The following is a 19,037-nucleotide window of genomic DNA, read 5'->3' on the forward strand; positions in this document are numbered from 1 at the left end:
CCCTTTTTATGTCTGACAACAAAGAGGCGTGAATGCTATCAAGTCACACACAGGTACTGGCAACACGATCCTGCTTCGTACCACTTTCCAGCTAGGTGCTCATTTTAATACAACACAAGCTGCCACGCAATTAAAAAGGCCCCAAAACAAAAGCCTGTAGAAAAAACCTGCTAATATACCCAACTACCCTCATTTTTAACCTTAAACAATGAACAAGGCACCGATATACAACTACTTGTGCAATGTGTCAAATTTAAAAACAGTCTCCCACACCCCATTAAAAACCCGCCCAGCAGTGATATTTTCTACATCCTATATATTATGAATGTGTCCCATGGCACTGCAGACTGCGAGCAGCGTTTCACGGCTTTGCCATCCGCTCCGACATTCACAACAGCGAAGCCCTTCCTCGGCACAGCTGCATTTAAAGCAGGGAAAACAAAAAAGGGGGGGCCCGCCTTACCACGAGACAATTAATTGGGGAATTAAATAAATAAATAAATAAATGCTTGGCAAGACGAAGTGCCTTTGCAGCCCGTGGCCTTTACCTGCCGGGAAGGCAGAGCCGCAGAGGGAGCAGCACCCTCGGCACGGCCCTTTGCAGGGCGCAGCTGGCAAGCACAGAGGCTCCATGCTGCCGGAGCCTCCGGCACGGGGGATAAACTAACCGGGGAGACAACCCGCTGCTACGTGTCACTGAGCCATTTAAGTTTAGAGGCGTTTTTGTCCGAGGCAATCTTTAGGAAACCCCAACGGAGTGAAGAATCAGCAGTAGAAATCTCTTAAGGAAAGCCTAGCGTCATGCATACCTCTGTTTGGCCGTGCTGGCTTTTTTAGATTCCCGTCAAGGATTTCGGAGGCCTACACCGGCGTGTCCACGCGCTCCGCACCACGGGAGGTGGCGAGGAGCATGCTCAAAGGGAGCAGCATCCTCCCTGCACGGCTCCATCCCATCGTGGCCCCCGCGCTGGAAGGGGAAGCGAGGAGCCGGGATGCTGCGGAGCCTGGCGGGGGAGAAGGAGACGAATCGAGGAGAGCGGGGACAGTTTTTAAGCGCTCTCGATCATTCCTCGGAATAAAATATAAAAAAAATTACTCATTGAGCGATTAAAATGTGCAAACATTTTGCTTGGTGTTCTGACTGCCACATTTAATATTTCAAACAACATCCAGGCCAATATTGTTGCTTAATTTAACATAACTGGATCCCGAATGCATTTCTAACAGATTAAACCACAGAAATATCCACATGTTTTAATGAGCATTTGGCACTACTCAGAGCCAAACAGATTTTAGCAATATTTTTGGACTACGATTTCTTTCAGAAGAAAAGAAAGCCCACTGGTAATGGATCTGCATTCCCTACATTTCAAGGTTTTTTTGGATTTAAGTGGAAATTGAAAAACCTAAACATTTAGTGCCATTATAATTCGAGCAACATCTGGACAATTTTCTTTGCCTCGTAAAAGATTTTAGCCAGCTTTGCAGAGGCTCAGTCCATGTTGCTCAGGCAGAATGGCTCCTTTTACATTTGCATGCTTCACTCAGATTCTGTAGTTTCTATGCCAACAAGCATTTGTAACTCTTTAAAAAAGCACATTGGAAGTGGGGGGAGAAAGAAGATTTTAAATGTGATAAAGATTTATTTTTTTTTGTTGGGGGATTTGTTGTTGTTCCCCCAAATCTAAATCATCCATTCCTGATTTTCTTCCTGAGCCCTGGAAACCTCAAAAAGGCCCAATAAGCATCATCTCAACCAGCGTAACTCTTCCACCTGCTTCAAAATGCAGCAGTGACTCAGAAAGAGGAAAGTTTCTCCAGTCAATTTCCTGTGTAAAAATATATAGATACTCACATAAAAAAATATATATATTTATCTCTCCAGACAAAGAATCAATAGCGAACGTCTATCGGTGTCTCTTCAGACAATAGCTCTGTAGGGAAAGCAACAAATCTGCAGTGCTGAGAAATGAGCCCTCCAGATGTGCCCCAGCCCAACCCCAGCAGGCTAGTGAAACTCCGTGCAAATTTACGTGTCCATCTACTACTGCAGGCGACAGGGCCTGTGCCGGTTTCCAAATCCCAAGGAAAAGTAAACAGAGACAAGCAGCTACTACTGAACTGTCACTCAAAATCCAGCAGTTTGATTTTTAACCAGATTTTTGGAAGCGACGCCTCCCCTTCCTCCCCACCCCCTGTCCCAGACCTCACGGATGGCTCTAATTTTATAGTTCACATTTGTGCTCAGCGCTGTGATGTTACAGGTGCATGAAGACAAAGAAAATGACAACCACGAGAAAGAAAATAAAACATGCAAAGCAAACAATACTACCAATCTTACAAAAATAAGAGAAAAAGATACGTTTCTTTACGCAGCCTACTAAACACATGGTCATTGTGAATTCCTCTTCCACCTGAAGTTCACACGTGGGACCTAGTGATGGCTTTGGAGCTACCGTCTTGGGAAAACCAGCTCATCACGAAGGTGCCAAATAGAAAAACCAGTCAGCCCGGGCCGCTTCGCAACAAGGACAGTCAAAACAAGTTGTTCCTTCCAAAAGGCAGGGCTCCAAGGGTGTTTCTTGGGGGAGCTGCTCACCGGGAGGAGCTGAACAGGCAGGGTAGCACCTACCATCACCTGCTTCTCATAATTTTCTTGTCCACGAGCTCCGGAGGATGAAAGACCAGAACACACAGTGATACTGCCAGCACTAAACATTCATTTACAGGCTCATCGTTAACAACGGAGATCTATTAGCCCCTTCAATCCACTTCCTGTGCATGTGTAATATATAACCTGAAGTGCTGGGAGGGGAGAGGAAGGAAAGGCTCTTGATGCTGTGCAACAATCAATCCTAACCACAAGACCAAGAGAAAATACTCTTGAGGACCCAGATATGGTAAACTTCTCTTACTTCAGCTAGAGAGGGGATACAGAGAAGGGAAGATTGGACACCCTCAGCCGAGGCAAAACGTTTAATGAGCTGCTGTTCTGGCAGGGCACCGGTTCCTTCCCTCCCTGCACAATCATAGATGATGCAGTGCATCAGACAACTGATTTCATCAGCAACCCGGGATTTGTTTTCGCAAGCAGGGATCAGGATCAGATCCAGGAAGGGCAAAAACTCCCTCAGGGAACAGGAGACAAAAGGACAGGATTATCAGTATAGTGGCTAAAAAAAAATATTAATTTTCAAAAGCGGTATTGTCTCACGGGACTAGTAACAGCCCCCAGCTAACAAACACAGTTACTCCTGCAAAAAGCCATCAAAAGATCAGGAGGAAAGGCCAGTCTGTAAAACTCTTCTCATTTGAGAAAGGCCTACAGGTTACTGCCTAGCACACGAAATGCCTGGAGCATGAGGAAAGTGCCTTCGCAAAATACAGGCAGTAACACCCACTTTTCCAGTCTTTGCTGTGCTGTAGAAGGGGCATGCGTCCTCCTCTAGCCCAGCGCCTGTCCTCTCATGTTCCTTGCCATGATTTCACAACCTTTGCCATTTCAAAAGCCCTTCTGGCAACCATGCCAGCAAGCATGGAGCTAGCTGCCTACAGATCAGGACCGTAACTGCTGTAAATTCGAGTAGTTTCACCTACTTCAACGAACTGTATGGGTTTGTACTCGCTGGAAATACAGCTCCATCTGTGATTTAAGAGACTGAGCCTAAAATACTAAAATTAAGGGTGGCTGTCGACAGACAGGAGGTGGCCACCTGAGTGTTCTCTGTCTGGGATAACTTCTTCCATGCTACGCGCAACGAGCCGAGTACACCAACAGCAAGAAATAGCAATCCATACCAGCTACAGAATGAACAAAACTGGGCGGTTTTATGCTGCAGCCTACACCTACACCCCCCCCGGGACTTCTGAACAGGGAGGAGAGAGAGAGATCTCCTATTAAAAGTAGGGAGAATGATTCAAAATCAATCTTTGGCAAAATCAAAGTCTGTCGGGACTCGTGTTAATGAATTCCCCTGCCAGGTTTATGATGTTTAACAGAAAACAAAAGACTGTTGTATGCATAGCATAGCAGGTGAGACCTGAGGAGGATATTCACACACCTGGTTTTATGTTCCCTAAGCTCACTCTACCCAGGAGAGAGTCCCCCTCCCGCCCCTGTGCCAAGGAACATCTGGGCGATGGACTGTTATCTCACCTGGGTATGGCACGCTCCCAGACTTGGGTGGTATTAAGATACCTCCATTGTTCTTCTGCTTGAGATGGCAGCACAAAACTCAGGCTGTAAATGCAACAGATGATCACATGTGCTCTTCAGCTAATGGAAATACCCGGGGACCACAGGTCCTTTGTGCCAAGCCTTCTCCCAGTGGGTCCCTTATGGGATTACTGCAGCAGCCAAGTAAGACAAATTACTATTAGCTGGACTAAGTGCTACAGAAAGATCATGAAAATGAATTAACTCCTACCCTTCTTTCTTCCATGATGGATTACACTCTGCTCCTTTGGAGCAATTTTGCATAAGGGGAGAGGGAAACGTATGACAGATATGAGGAATTTATTGCCATGTGGTTTCTTGTGTTGAAACACAGCACTGAAACTGTCCCCAACGCCTCCAGTCATGCTGTGAGATGAGGAAAGAGCCAGGGCCACATCCAGGTCTGGTGCCAGCACCTTTTCCCTGAATACAGTGGAGATGAGCTCCACCTCGGCTGTCCCTACACCTGGAAGCCCACACCTGGAAGTGCAACGCTTACGGGGACATGAATGACTGGGCAAACAAACCCTTTTCGTTAGGCAAGACTCTTGTTTTTAAACACGTCATGCTTTTTCTCTTCGCCTGCCCTCAGCATAATCCCCCATTGGAATCACGGCCATCCGCAGCTCCACGTCTTTATGTATTTCTCAAAGCTTGTTGGAATAAAACTGGGAAGCAAAGAGGAGGGCAGATTCACCACTCCTCTGGTGCTGGTCTAGATCTGGAGCTGTGCCACTGCTTCCACACCGGCTTTGCCAGTGTGCCTGGCTAGTCAGGAGTGCTGAGCGCGTAGCCTGGTATAAAAAATAAATGTGTGAGCTGATAAAATATGAAACTCCCTTCCTCAACCAACGCACCCACAAAAGCCCTAATTTAGCCCTCAGAGTCATCACTGAATATTACATCACTTTTGAGCCTTTTAAGGAAGCACTCCAGCATTTTCCCAAATTAATCAGGTAACTTTTTTTTTTTTTCAGTCAGAAAAGATAAAAATAACCAAGAGGCAGGTGTCAGTGAAAAGCTCTTGCAGGGACACCTGTAAGGAACGAGGTCCTTGCCCATCTCCAGGCACTGAAATGCAGCAAAGCCACCTTCCCGGCAAACAAGCAGAATGAAGCCCAAGGACAACGCTCCCCATTAATGCCGGATAATTTTAGGGCTTCAGCTGCAGGCAGTCCATATTGCTAGCAAAATCCTACATAAGACTTGCACTATCTACCACAGCAGGCTTGACCCCATTCACATATGCAGAAGAAAAAAAACCACCCTCATAATCCTACAGAACACAGAGCAAATAGCACTCTCTGGGACTACTTGAATACCACCCTATTAAAATACAAACATGTTCCTCAATGATTTTAAACATTCACCATCTTTTCATTTCAGATTTTAAGCACTTTGCCTGGCAACTGTCTGAAGGGCAAATCATTATGGAAATAGGAAGACAATTAATTTTCCTTTATTCTGGAAGAGAGGATTATTGGAATAAATAAAATAATCAGCTTAGACAAGAGCATAATTCACAACTTATGAAAAACAGAAGACTTTTTTTTTTCATTTTTCTTTCCAAAGAAAAGCTTTTCTTGGATGGAGTTTGCAAGGCAAGCGCAGAAGTTTTGGAGTTAAATAACCTTGGACTGCTAACTCACAAATAACTCCCCATATGCCATCAACAGGAGGAAGGCTGCCATTTCAGGCACTCTTAGAGCCACTTTTTAAAAATTATTTAATATAGCAACTTGGAACACCCCCAAAAAAAAGATACAAAGGCCACTTCCCAATGTCATTTTGTCCAGAGGTAAATCTGAAGCAGCCCCAGGCCTGATGCAGCCCTATCCGAGTGGGAAAGGTCTCACCGGAGTAAGAGCAGCCACAGCACCGGGCAGTGACAACAGCAGGTCACTGGTTTAGGGTTCCCTCCCCATGCAAGGCTCTGCCCCCAGTAAATCCACATTGAGTCTGTTGAGAGGAACAAATTTAGCTGGATTTCAAGCACTGTAGAAGATATTGGAACCTGTTTCAAAATCAAGCAACGGAAGGTTATATGCTAATGCTCGCTGATGAATGCAAAGAAGAAGAGTGACTGTCTAATCAATGCCACTACTTGATGCCAGCCTGTAGCACTAGGTGCTCAGCATCATGATTAATACGGTTAAAGAAATATCTGATACACTGTGGCATACATGTATACCTACATATATGAATGAAGTTAAAGGTAAGGCATTTAACTCCCAAACCCCAGTGGGAGAAGTGAACAAGAGGAAAAGGAGAACCTTCAAGTTCATATTAGCAAGAGATGTTATTTACTGAGAAAATCTTGGGATATCTTGGTAAGAACTGTACAGTTATTTCTGAAGGACTCCTCTAATAAGCGGTGTGAGTTTTAAAAATAGCATGGAAACCATGGTTCAAGGTTGCTACAGCCTCGAAAAAGAAACAGAGATTATTGATGGAGGCACAGATTCCCAGGAACACTACGGACTGTAAAAGTACTGAGAAATCAAACTGATGATCTGGAAAATAAGATGAGATTAAGAATGATCAGGTTAGTGGGGGCTCCTGAAGGAGCAGAAGTGGGAGAAAGCAGACTTTTAGTTTGCAGTGGATTATTAGGGAGGTTAGGGATGAATAATTTCTGTTGTTCCTATCGAGTCCTGGTGACCCATGTCCCCAGACAGGCCAGTTACACAGGGCCCAGCGCCCCTCCGGGGAAGGAGCTTGCTCTTGCATCAAGGAGCCCACATGTTTAAGCCAGCTTATAAATCTGAGCCTGGTTAAAGGACCTGGCACTGTCTCCCTCCACCACTGTGACACCAGAGGGAAATGCGTGACACAAAGCTGCTCCCTTTGCTTTCTCCAGCAGCGGCTCTACAAACCCCAGGTGCCCGGGTGCAGCCACATCCCAGCAGCTGGAGCAAGCACCACTAGAAAGAGCTCCCGCGTGGATCGGCACCCCTGCCCTGCCCACAGGGAACAGCCATTTCTTCTGTTTGCTTCTCTAGCCGCGTATCACTGTGGCAGCAAGTAGGTCACAGCCTAGATGGCGCTTGAAGAATCACCTGCAGTTCATTTGCTCTTCTTTTCATTTTTTTTTTTTTTTTGGTGTGGGGGGTTTTTTGGGGGGTTTTGGTTTTTTTAGGAGTCACCAAGTCACTTCACCACCACCTTTAAAACCAGCCTCCTCCATCCGTCCCTCCCAGTCCTCTCCTCCTCCAGCTGCCATGCTCACAGCCCTGTCTCCTGCATTTCTGCTCTCTCCCTGCTCTGTTTAATTCCATCTTTCCCCTGCAGGTGGATGCAGGTCTGTAAAGCAGGATTATTCTTCCATCGTCCCTTTCACCACAGACTATATTTTCCCCAAGCATAACATACCGCATTGTATTGCTTCTCTAACACTCAAAAGCTCAAACGTACATCCTCCACACTAATCAATTCATAAAGCCTCATCCACCACGGGAATGGAGTTATTCTACTAATCTCACAGCCAGGTTAAAAAAAAATGCAGCTCTTTTCCCCCATGCCCAGAACTTCACTTATTAATCCTCAGGGAGAAGGGGGTAGGGAGTCTCGTCTTGCCAGCTGCTGCTTTCAGGCTTGTTCCAGTCCGTCTCAAAGCAGGGCTCCACCAGCCTCCCAGGAGCACAGGGCTCCCACAGGGGCTGCTGGGGAGATGCTGCAAGGTCCTTCCCTGCTTCGCCCGGGATGTACAGAAGACCTGGCAGCCCGGCAGGAGGGCTCGGGGCAGAGGGAGAGCGCTGCAAAAAGGCCCGAAGCAAGGCTGCAGCAGCGAGGAGCTCAATCAGGGTGCTAAGGAAGCTGAAACGCTGGCATAAGCTGGATTTCAAAATGGTCAGGAAGACAGGAGAGCAGGAGATAAAATTCCTCCTCTGAAGTGAATCTTGGTAGGGCATGAAGGTGGAGAAATGTTGTGCATTACAGAAAACCCTTCCACACAGCTTCACAGCAGAAAGAGGATTCATCACAGCAAATAATTACAAGGCTTGTATCATAATGTCTGGTTTTAAAGTCATTGCCAATTGACTAAAGGTTGGCCGAAGCAGTTAGAAGGGAGAGAAGCAAAGACACTGAGCTTTGAAGTGGTCATCATTTGATTATTAAAGACTGGGACTTTGATGCAATACTCAGCACAGTAACTTTCTCCTCCCTGTCATTGCCAGGGTTGCATAAGGTTTCTTTAGATACACCTGTGAGATTCAGTTCCATTTTGTTCTGTTTTGAATACAGTCCTTGGCTGCTACAACACCCGAGAGGTGAGCAAGTCCCAAATTCAGGTTTCGTTTCCTCCTCTGAACAAAATTATGCTGATTGGAAAAGAGACAAAACTGGCCACATGGCCAGAATTTTTCACAGAAATCTAAAGATAGCAGCCTGCAAATTCAGGCAATGAATCCTCCTGAAAAGCCCGAGTTACTCATCTCAATAAAAGCATGCAGGAGTCCCCTGCACCGCACTCCCTGCACGCACCGTAGCCCGCACAGCCCCGCGGGACACGTGAGTTAAACACCCGGGGTAACGTTTTGGGGTGGGATGACACCTCTGCTCTCCCTAGATGACTCCAGCCCCAGCGCTGGCTGTTGCCTCCCCCACTGACACCCCCGTTCCCTGCAGGCTGCTGCTCCTACAGCCAGCGCAGAAGCAGACGTGCCCCATCCCCTCGGGCGCTGGGGCTCACAGCCTGCCTCGCAGCAGACATCGCACCCATTTCAGCAGGCTGTGAGCTGCCCAGGCTGAAGAACCGACCTCCGCTCAGTTCGGCCACAGCGGAGGGCTGGGGGGCTCGCACGGGGAGCGAGGTGCCCGCTCCGCAGGAACACTCCAGAGGGGATCTGCAGAGCTCCTCCAGCAGAGCCTGAGAGCACATCCGCAAACTTTAAACCAAACAGAAATTAAATTTGGATGTAGCTATTTTTTTCCTTTCAGACTTATCAGTTCCAGGGCTTGCTGGAGAGGAGCTGAACGTCTTCTCGGCACAGAAGGGAAGCAGCCGTGGGCTGAGGCTCTCACAAATGCTGCTCCGATCCAGAGGCACAAAGTCCCCAGGCCTCCAAAGGCTTGGTAAGGCTGAAGCACAGTGCTCCATGCTAGGGGCTCTCCTCAGCCACTGAAAATAGCTCCTTTCCCCCATTTTTCTCTAAAACAAGAAGAGGAGGAGGGCTTTACTCTTTGGCTTCAAGCCAAAAGGCATGGCACTAAGGAAACAGTCTCACTTTTGTCCTTTTGCTGAGTCTTTCCCCTGTTTTCTGGTGCCAGAGATGCCCACCCTGGTACTGGAGACCGAAGAAAAAAGGTGAAAGCTGGTCCAAACCATTTTAAGGATGAATTTGATTCCCTTTCCCGGTGAGGCTGCAATAAAGAATGAGATGACGGATACAGGCTCCCTAAAATCACCCACTGCGAAAGGGAAAGGCAGCGATGACCTGCACTGGGGGGAGAGCCAGGGACAAGCACCTTGTTTCCGCATACGGCCCAGTCCTGGGGTCCTGTACTGGTAAAGCAGCTCCCCTCATACACACTTTAGGTTAAGGATGTATTTTTGTTACACCCTGATCAGAAATCAATTTTGAAGTATATTTTAACTCTCTTGCTTTCACCTTTGCTTTTCAAAAAAACTTCGGCCCTTCAACCAAATGCACTTTCACCAGAATTTGATTGTTTTCCTCTGAACTGAAAAGCCCTTCTCGTGGTGACAGATATGGCACTGGCATAAGATAAAAATGCAAAATAAAAACCACTCATCCACCACTGAGAAACATGCAAGACCGCTGGATCCCTACAGAACCGCAGTCCTCCAAGAGACAAGTCTTTGTTCTCACCATTTCCAAAACACTATTCTGAAAACAACATCCCTCCCTATATAGATTTATATTGCTATATCTCTATCATTTTCCTTACACCCATCAAAACGAAGATATAATTAACCCATCCTCAATAGAAATTACAATGATTTTGAAACAGCAAGAAACAATCTATTTGCATTTGGTAGCTAATTATTCCCCCTACGCACACAGCCATCAATGTTCCCTAAAACCATCCACAGAACAGACAATCTGTGCTAGCCAGAGCTTCTGGAAAGGAGGGACTATGCAAAAAAACCTCAATATTGGGGTGGCAAAATCTTCTTCAAATACGCAGCACCTCGAGCTCAGCCAAGTCTGTAATAGAATTGTCCTTCTGAACTCATCCAACAGCATTAGCATCCACCTGTGTATCGCATGTAAGCTGACAGCTACCACAGGACGAATCTAGTGGGAGCCACTGACATTTGCAAAATTATTGAATTATTATTTCCTTCTTCACACCACTCCAAGGAAATACGAAGCCATTTTCCAATACACAACATTGCAAACAGATCCTGCTGCTGTTGGACATACATTTAACACCGGGTAACACCAGGACGACTCTCACAGCCATGCAACACACGGATTTTCAGTGGCGCAGGCAGAGCTGCATCTATTATTATTTACTCCTCGAAGGAGGAACGGTGTGCCCTTCTTCCACTCGTACAGAGTCCTGCAGACTTGCTGAGGAGTGGTACCTCACAACTCCAGCTCACGGACTGCGATTTATTCCAGTTAGATACATAACGCTCAAAACGATGCCCCTTCCCCACCCCCACGCCCCCCCCCAAGCCAGGCAAGTTTTGCTGACACTTCACCTCCATTTCCTCATCATTCAGAAGGAATAGCTAGATGTTTTTAAGAGGTAAAGACACAAGCCGTGGTTAGTGAGCACTGCCTCTCCCAGCTCAAGCACTGCGTTGAAGCAGCCTGAGAAAAAATCAAGCCGCCCGAGTATTTCTGCTTGACATCCTGGGAGCCCCCAGGTTGGCCCTCCATCGCTTGAGCTGTAAGTATTTGGAGGAAGCTGATATAAAGCATCAAGGGTGGTAAATCACATCCTCCTTCACCCACACTTTCTGGAGGCGAGTAGATAAAACGCCATTCACTCACTAGGAACTAACAGAGGTTTTCCTTCCTCCAGGATGCACCCACAAAGCAGCAACTGGGAAGGAGGGAGCTCGGTTTCACCTTGACGCAACCCGTGTGCCTGCAACACTTACCTTGCTGGCAAGGCATTCTCTCCTCAACATGCGAAAAGTGATCATCCTTTAAAGCAAAGCCAAAATATCTCAACAGTTATTTTTCTTCCCCCATCTGACACAGGTTTGCAGTTCCTCAGGCAAGAGGAGGAGGGGGAGCAAAGTAAATTAAAAAAAAAAAAACAAACTATAATTCTGTAGGCAATCAAAGCTAATCCCTTTACACATTTTCTTTCCAACAGAAGCATGATATATCAAGTCCCACTGGGTTCTGATCAAAACCAAACAGGACTAGGTGTTTTCAGCTCCCTCCTGCCAACACAGCTCAACGTGCAGCAGGCCTCACCTCGTATAATCATTTAACTCAACACGAAGTCACCCTGGTGCTCTACCCCAGCTCTAGAAAGTCAGCCCGCGCCTCAGTATGGCCTTGCACGGAAATAGGATTACTTTGGCCTGGAGGAAAAAAAGAAACCACAACATGAAGGTCACCCATAAAATCATTACACAGATCCCTCTTCCCCAGCTCTTAGAGAAAAACCTTTATCAAACCCTCAACCTTAAAGTAGAAACGCAAAAAGATATGTACATTAATCCCATATACCTCCGTCAATTTTTTTCCTCGTGTCTTTAGAGCAGTTGTTTACTGCAGCCAACTGCAGAGAAATTACAGTAGCTTAACTCTCCAACTCCCTCTAAAGGATTAATCTTCCAGTGAGCATGCTCACGCGAGATCTTTTTTCAGCAGTTGCATCCATTTCATGAAATGAGGGCTGCTGCAGACATGAGGAAATGCCATTTCAGGACTACAGGCAAAGTTAAACAGCCCCCAAAATAAGGGCTAATCCCTTCCTAGAGCTCCAGAAAGGATCTCTGCCCAACCCTCTACCTCCAACGAGGTTAAAAGATTTCACGTTAATGTGCCCTTTCAGGAAGAGGGGGGGCTAGTGGTTTCCCTGCGACACACGTTTTAAATGTCTGATCTTGGCTTTTCTCTACAAGCTGGTGGACAGTTCATCCACAGAATCTTAAATCAAAAATAGCTTCTTCTCACTGGCAGATTTTTCTTTTGTATCACTTGTTGGCTCATCCTTGCTTTCAAAAATATCCGGAAGATAATTTGGGGGGGGGGAGGGGGAACATTCAAATAAAAATGAACAGCTTTAAAAATCTAGTTCTCAACTCTGCAGCACAGTAGATAACAGATCCTGAGACACATTTAACTCCACAGATTAAGGACCCATGCAAATGAGGATTTGCTAGTAGACAACAAATCCAGTATCTAAACAAGGCTGTTCAAGTAATCGTGTCCATTCTCTCCTAGACCACTGTAGATTAAACTGCTCTATTTCAGGAATTTCTCCCTCACCCCAAACGGTGCACCTTGAATCAGAGCTTTCACTGGTGAAAATAAAGCTCCAAATCAAAAGACAAATATTTATACTTTAGAAGTGGATTCTTCCATTTTCATCTTCCCATATTACCCGGGTACTGCTGTTCCCCTTCCCATTTATCTATTTTATGTCCTGTTGCTTAATTGCTCTTTGTAGCTGATAGAGATCCAAGCCTCCCCCTCCCCCACGAAAGGCTCTTATTTCAAGTTTTAAACCCTGCTTGTAGAGACCAGCCTGCAACCCCTGAGCGCTGGGGAAAATCTGGAGTGGGCTACAGCCGAAGGTGTGACACTGCTTCGCAAATCCAGTTGCCAGACTTCACCCCAGCCAGTACAAAGATCTAAACATTTAAAAAAAAAAAGAAAAAAAAAGTCTTGAATGCCTTTGATGCCATGAAGCCCCTTTTATGTTTTATGCCCTACACGTGAATCATGTCATGATAGTGTTAAATAAGGGCTATGTCTGCTTTTTAAAACGAACGCTCACCATAGCGACAGTCTCCGTAAGGAATGATAAAACGTATGGTGACACTGGATATTTTGTTCTGTTGTCACCTAAATAGAATCACCCACAGAAAGGAAATCTCTGTTACCATGCATTAAAATAGGCGCTTTGTTTTATTTATAAAGCATCCAAACTGGTTGGTTTGGATGTGTCATAGCACAGGCTGTTCATCCACCCCTCCCTGCTCTATCCTTTGGGACTTCACGAACGATGCCCGCACTCATCCTGCCCTCGCCTCCCACTCATGGCAGGTGGGGCTGAGACCGCCCCAGCTTCCTGGAGGAAGGTTTGGAGCCAGGATGGGATTTGTCCCTGAAAATCCCTGCAAAGAAAAATCCCAGACTTTAAAGCCAGCAGATGTGAAAGCCTCGATGCAGGAAGATCATGTCCTGCACTTCCTCCTCCATTGCAGGATTACACCCAAACATGAAGTTGGGTTATCAGATATGGAGTTATCCTGACCTGTCATTCCCAATTTGGAAACCAGTCATACTCCCTGAGAGTTTAGACTTTCAAGATTGACTGCCATTGATTCTTCTTCAAGCAAACAGCCCGAGCTGGCAATCAGTCAATAATAAGCAATTACTCGACAGCCTCTTATCTCCAGATGCCAGCCCAGACAGCTCGATTCATAGAGGCAGCAGGTCAATAAATCAAAGCTGCTCTCAAATTTTAAAATATCATCATTTAAAAACCCACCCAGCCTTGAACCTGGCTGAAAAAGCAGCCAGGACAGAGAGATTCCCGCAGAACAGTATGGTGGCGTATTACTAATTTACCAAACAGGAGAGAGTACGTGATGTGGTGGAATCCACCTCTGACACTCCTCGTTTGTCATGACTAGTATGAAAGTTGCAGCTGGATGAAGATGATGAGAGAGAAGAGAGGAAGTGAATCCCTTCTCCTTCAAACAATTACTCGTAGGGAAGAAGCAGAGCAGGGTAGCCTTCCTTAAACGCTCACCGTTCCTGGCTGGCTCACTGCGACCCACCTCTGTGCACGGGGAGCCTCAGAAATACCAACAAAAGTGTGTTTAACAACACCGTGACAGTAAATTGGTGGCACCTTTCTAATATCCCTGCTGTGACCTCTATACCCCGGGTATACAATTAATCATTCCATCCTAGGTACCGCACTTCCTTGCTCTTTCATGGACTAAACATGATATGAGGCTCCTCATGCATTTCGGTCTGACCCAGAGGTGATGCTGTTAAGTCCAGTGGCACCAACACAGTGCAACAGAGATGAAAATCGGCCTTGCCAAAAACTCATGTAGGCATTTTTTACTCTCAGTGCAGACTCCCTTTAAAGACTCATTTGTATGAAAAGAGCTAAGAATTGCCTATATAATTTGCAGCTGGAATACTAGCCTGATGCAACAGCAACCATCTATCTAGTACTGCAGAACCTGGAAACTCTGGTACCTTGTCTCATTATCCATGAGTTCTCGCAGAAGTCATGGAAACAGCCTAAAAGTACCAGCAGAACAGAGCAATACTTAAATAATTCTGCTTTTGCTGCTAGAAGAGGTAGGTGGCCTACAGGATGCTGTATCCTCCATATCAGGTGTTTCCCCTGGCACAGGAAGAGGTACACAAGGTACCAACGAGCTGCACAAGCACAGTAAATCCAAGACCCTCAGAGCCCGTGAAGCTTTCTGCTCACGCTGCAGAAGTGCCCCAGGTTTATCAGGCCCGGGGCAGCACCACCAACAAACTGCAGTGTAGCTGCAACCCCATCTAGGCAGGCTGCCAGGGGTCTGAACAATGCCAAGTACAGAGGAAAACCAAGAGAAGGCAGCGACGTGACTCGGGAAAGTGGTATCTCTAAGTATGGGGAGACCACCAGCTCCCAACGAACACAGAGGCTTCTTGCTTTGTTTGACATGGCCACCGGTCCCAGGAAGAAACATATTTGTATAATGATGACTGAATCTCGCAGACTGAGCATCTCCATTCACACTAGCTTGAAAAAATAAGATTTTGAGCCCCATATCTAAACAAAAATGGGTGACCCACTGGAAGCACGGCTGGCGTTCACTCTTCACACTCCATTTGCCACAAAATGCAGGCCCATCTGAGGACGTGGTCTAAATGTCCTCAGTCTTCAACACCTTTCAGAGGCCTGAGAGGGATGGTCAGATGAAAGGCAGCAGATAATGAATTCCTTCAATTGTACTCTCCAGTTGGGTCAGACTGCTTGTGGAGGAGCCTACTGAGGTTTTCACCTCTAGCTACATACAGTGCACTCGGTTCTTTGTGTCATCAGTGGCTGGGACAGCAGGAAGCTGTGGGAATGCATGCCCAAAATATGAAAAGGATTTCTCCTCTTTTTACCCACAGAGCATCTGCAGGTGGCTTTTACTCTGTCAGTCTAGTCTGCAACATCGTGGCAAAGCATGGAAGAGCACTCAGAAGGAAAAAAAAAAAAAAAGTGTTAACGCATAGTACTGTATCGCTATCACCATTTATAGTAAAGCCACAAAATGCCAAACCAGCTGACAGGATCCCACAAACCACACTGCAGAGCAACAGCGGGCTCCTGAGTTTTGCAGCCTACCAGAATTATTTTCACACAATACCTGCATTTTTCCGGTGTAAATTACCGTGCCCTTTTTCTCTTCCCCTCCAAATGTACAGCTGAAGGGCAGGTCAGTGCATCCACGTTGTAAGGACAGTCTAGTGGTAGCACAGCTGTAAAGAGAAGCCTGCACAACTGCTGGAGTTGCTGACCACTGAAACAGCTATTTATTTCCCCACAAAAGAGAGCAACCATGCTGCCTGCTATTGGCATGGCTTCAATGGACGCACGGCCTCAGCTAACCTGTGCTGTCATCATCCCCGCTCCGCAAAAGGAAAATAATACAGCAACATTACAAACCATAAATGCGGCAGTAACACAAGATTATTTCTCATCTCCTACGATGAAAACAACGCCAGTCCCAAGACAACTAGATATTACAACCTGCCATTCATCATTCCCATCTCAAGGCGTGACCATTTCATACAAAAGCTGGTGATCATCTGTCGTGCTCTGCTTCCTTCTTTTAAACTGTAGCGCTGTGTTAACACCAGGATCCCACTGCTTTGGGTCTGCAAGTGTTGCTAGAGCAGCAAATGCTAGAAACTGGAGCAAGGACAAAAGGCCTCCATGGTCCCACCAAGGATGTTATCAAGGAGATAGCAGTTTCCAGCTCTGAGAGAGGTGTCTTAGTCCAATTTTACATTCTTGCTATCTCCAATATTTTTGGTAGGCAGAATGATAATTTAGCAAGTGCATCATCTCAGTAAGAAATTACAGCAGCTCAGCCCCATGTCTGCTTCTTATCAGGAGCCCCATGACTGACCAAGCCATTGCTCCCCTTCATGATCCATTATTTCATGCCCAGCATGAACATGCCATTGCAGCTGGAGACCTCACAGCTGACCTTGGTGCAGAGAGGCAGGAATTAGGGACAGATTTTTCCATAAAGGCAAAGTAAATCCCTGCTTGCATGTCTAGCAGGTTGCCTTTGCAGGAGGAGACCCTGTCAGCGTACCTCTCACTGGACAAATCCAGTTTAAGTTAAATTCCAGAAGTTCATTCGTAAGGGTAGACAAAATTAGTCTCTTAATGGGATCTCACTGTATTCCAGTCACTTTTCAAGGCTTATCAGTGGTCCACGTGGTTGCAATGAATATGGATGCTTTAGAAAATAATCCTCAAAGAAGACTGATTCAGGGACTTTGCTTTGCCCTTCTAGCACCTTCAGCATAGAGACACTACACCAAAGATGCGTACACAGTGCCCTAATTGTAAATATTACCCACGGGAGCGTGAAGAGGGGGAAGAGAGTAAACAGCAGGCTTCTGTGTGATTGCAGCCCACTGTCAAAATCAATCCATAGTGGTGTATGTTCGCTGCATCACACTGTCTGCAGCACCAGTTTCGATACCGGAGAACTTGGAAGAGCTCAGAAGATCCTCATACTTCACACGCACATGGATTCATTTTGCCCCACGCTGGTTGCAAGGATCTGACTAACTCTGATTTGTCTCTCAAGATAAACAAACACTGTTTAAGGGGGTCCTTTTTCATTTAGAAGTGTTAGCAGAAACTCTCCCTCGGCACCTGGTCCTCCTATCACCTATACCAGTGGCTTTCAACCTTTGGTTGGCTAACTCCCTTCAGAAGGCTCTGAGAGGTAGCTAAGAAAAGCAAGCCACCTGCGGTAGTCATATTTGCTATATAGACATTTACACCCTGTTGGCACAGGATTAAAAACCACTTGGACAAACTCAGCAGAAGTAACAGAGAGGAAGTCCTGGAGGCGTCTGGCTTTAAATATGAAAGCCAAAAAAAAATTTTTTTTTTTTTTCCCCAAAGCTTAAGAGAATGGTTTAAAGATGCTGACAAAGACAAAAATTCTCCTGGTGGCTTACGAAAATGAGTATGATGGCTAGCAAAGGCAGTACCAGCTTCAAGGAAATAAGGCTCAAAGCCTGGCTCTGAGCTGGCCTCACGTCTGGCATGTAACACCTGTACAGGTTACAAACCAAGCAGTGAAAAGGATCAACATTATTTCTCTGGATTAAAATTCAAAGGTGGAGGAAGTTACATGAACTGCTGAGGATCTCAGCACCGGGAGACTGCCCTGCTCTGGGAACAGATGGCCAAGCCCCATGCTCTCCAGCCTGCTGTAACGCATGGTGAGAAACCAGAGCTCGGGAAAACTAAAGGATTTTGCTGCAACTTAATCCAAAGGCCCTGATAGCACAAGACTGGGACTGTAAGATTCCAAAACAGCCAGGTATAAATGCTCAGATGCCTCCTGGTGTGCCTGCTCACAGCTCTGGGACAATCATTGCCTCCTCCATGCTCTGAGCCTTCCTCTGTTTTGCTCAACAACACATTCCACATGGCATGCAAGGCAAACGAGCAGTGGGATATGTCCAGCCTCACCTCGACTGGCATCTACGTTTCAGCTTTTTCATTTGCATGTTTCCAAAATAGTTTGTTCCCCATTTGAGTCATTAAAAAAACCAAACAAAAACACTAAACCCCAAACACAGAGAAATACAAACACTGAAATAGTATAATGTAAAAAAAAAAAAAAAAAAAGGTAAATTAATTCAAGGACCTGATTACTAGTCCATCCACAATTTTTGCATCTTTTTAGTATTCCCCGATAGAGGCATCCTTTATAGCATGATAGTTCTGTTGAGACAATTCAAAACAGATTCAAAGTTATACCAACACAAATGCGCTTCCCTCAACGTGACCTTGGTCAACACGCTTACACGACATGGAGCACAGCCACGTTTACACCACTGTAAATGTGCTTATATCGATATGGCTAAGCCCTGTGTCTTCACACAAATTAGCTATACCAGTACAGAAGTGCTAACTTTAACTGTCTTAATTGGGATTTGTAGAGGGTCAGTCTGTATATGCTAAGAGCTGTATGTAAATGAGCTCTCACAGTACAGTCTTAATTAACAGTCATAGCTTTCAACATGCAAAGTAACTGCCATGATCCTCCTGTCAACAGTTATTTCCACAAATCCAATGGCTGAAAACCTGCAACTGCTGTCTAAAACACTCCACCATCATCTCCTGCTTCCTGGCTTCTCTGCTGAGGAGGGCTGTGACGAACCCACCTCTGCGGGAGCCCTTAGCCAAGAGGACTTTCTGCCATGGAAGTAGCTCGCTTCACTCCAGAGGGCTTATTTCGCCAGCAAAGCTGCATCCACACTCAAGCAGTACAAGACGCCTGGATAGCCTTACCCAGGAAGCATTCCTAGATGGAGGCATGGCTCACGCCTATCCACACATCTAGGGCTTAGACATGCAACCCTATATCCAAGGCGCAGCTAGCATCCGA

General features: G+C 46.1%; 1 protein-coding gene across 8 annotated transcripts in view; it reads right to left on the minus strand.

Annotated features, from left to right (window-relative positions):
- EHMT1 (euchromatic histone lysine methyltransferase 1) overlaps nt 1–19,037 on the minus strand; it is a 123,143-nt gene that overhangs the window by 90,442 nt on the left and 13,664 nt on the right. Inside the window, exon 1 of one of the 8 annotated variants that reach the window (XM_075772778.1) lies at nt 11,881–11,975. The exons of 6 other annotated variants lie outside the window; for them this stretch is intronic. The gene's annotated coding sequence lies outside the window, so the exon portion shown is untranslated. Of the gene's footprint in view, nt 1–11,622; nt 11,643–11,880; nt 11,976–19,037 lie in introns of those variants that run through there. One more of the 8 variants, XM_075772782.1, reaches the window with a different exon arrangement.

The sequence above is a fragment of the Balearica regulorum genome, chromosome 20, assembly GCF_011004875.1.
Source record: "Balearica regulorum gibbericeps isolate bBalReg1 chromosome 20, bBalReg1.pri, whole genome shotgun sequence".
Lineage (NCBI taxonomy): Eukaryota > Metazoa > Chordata > Aves > Gruiformes > Gruidae > Balearica > Balearica regulorum.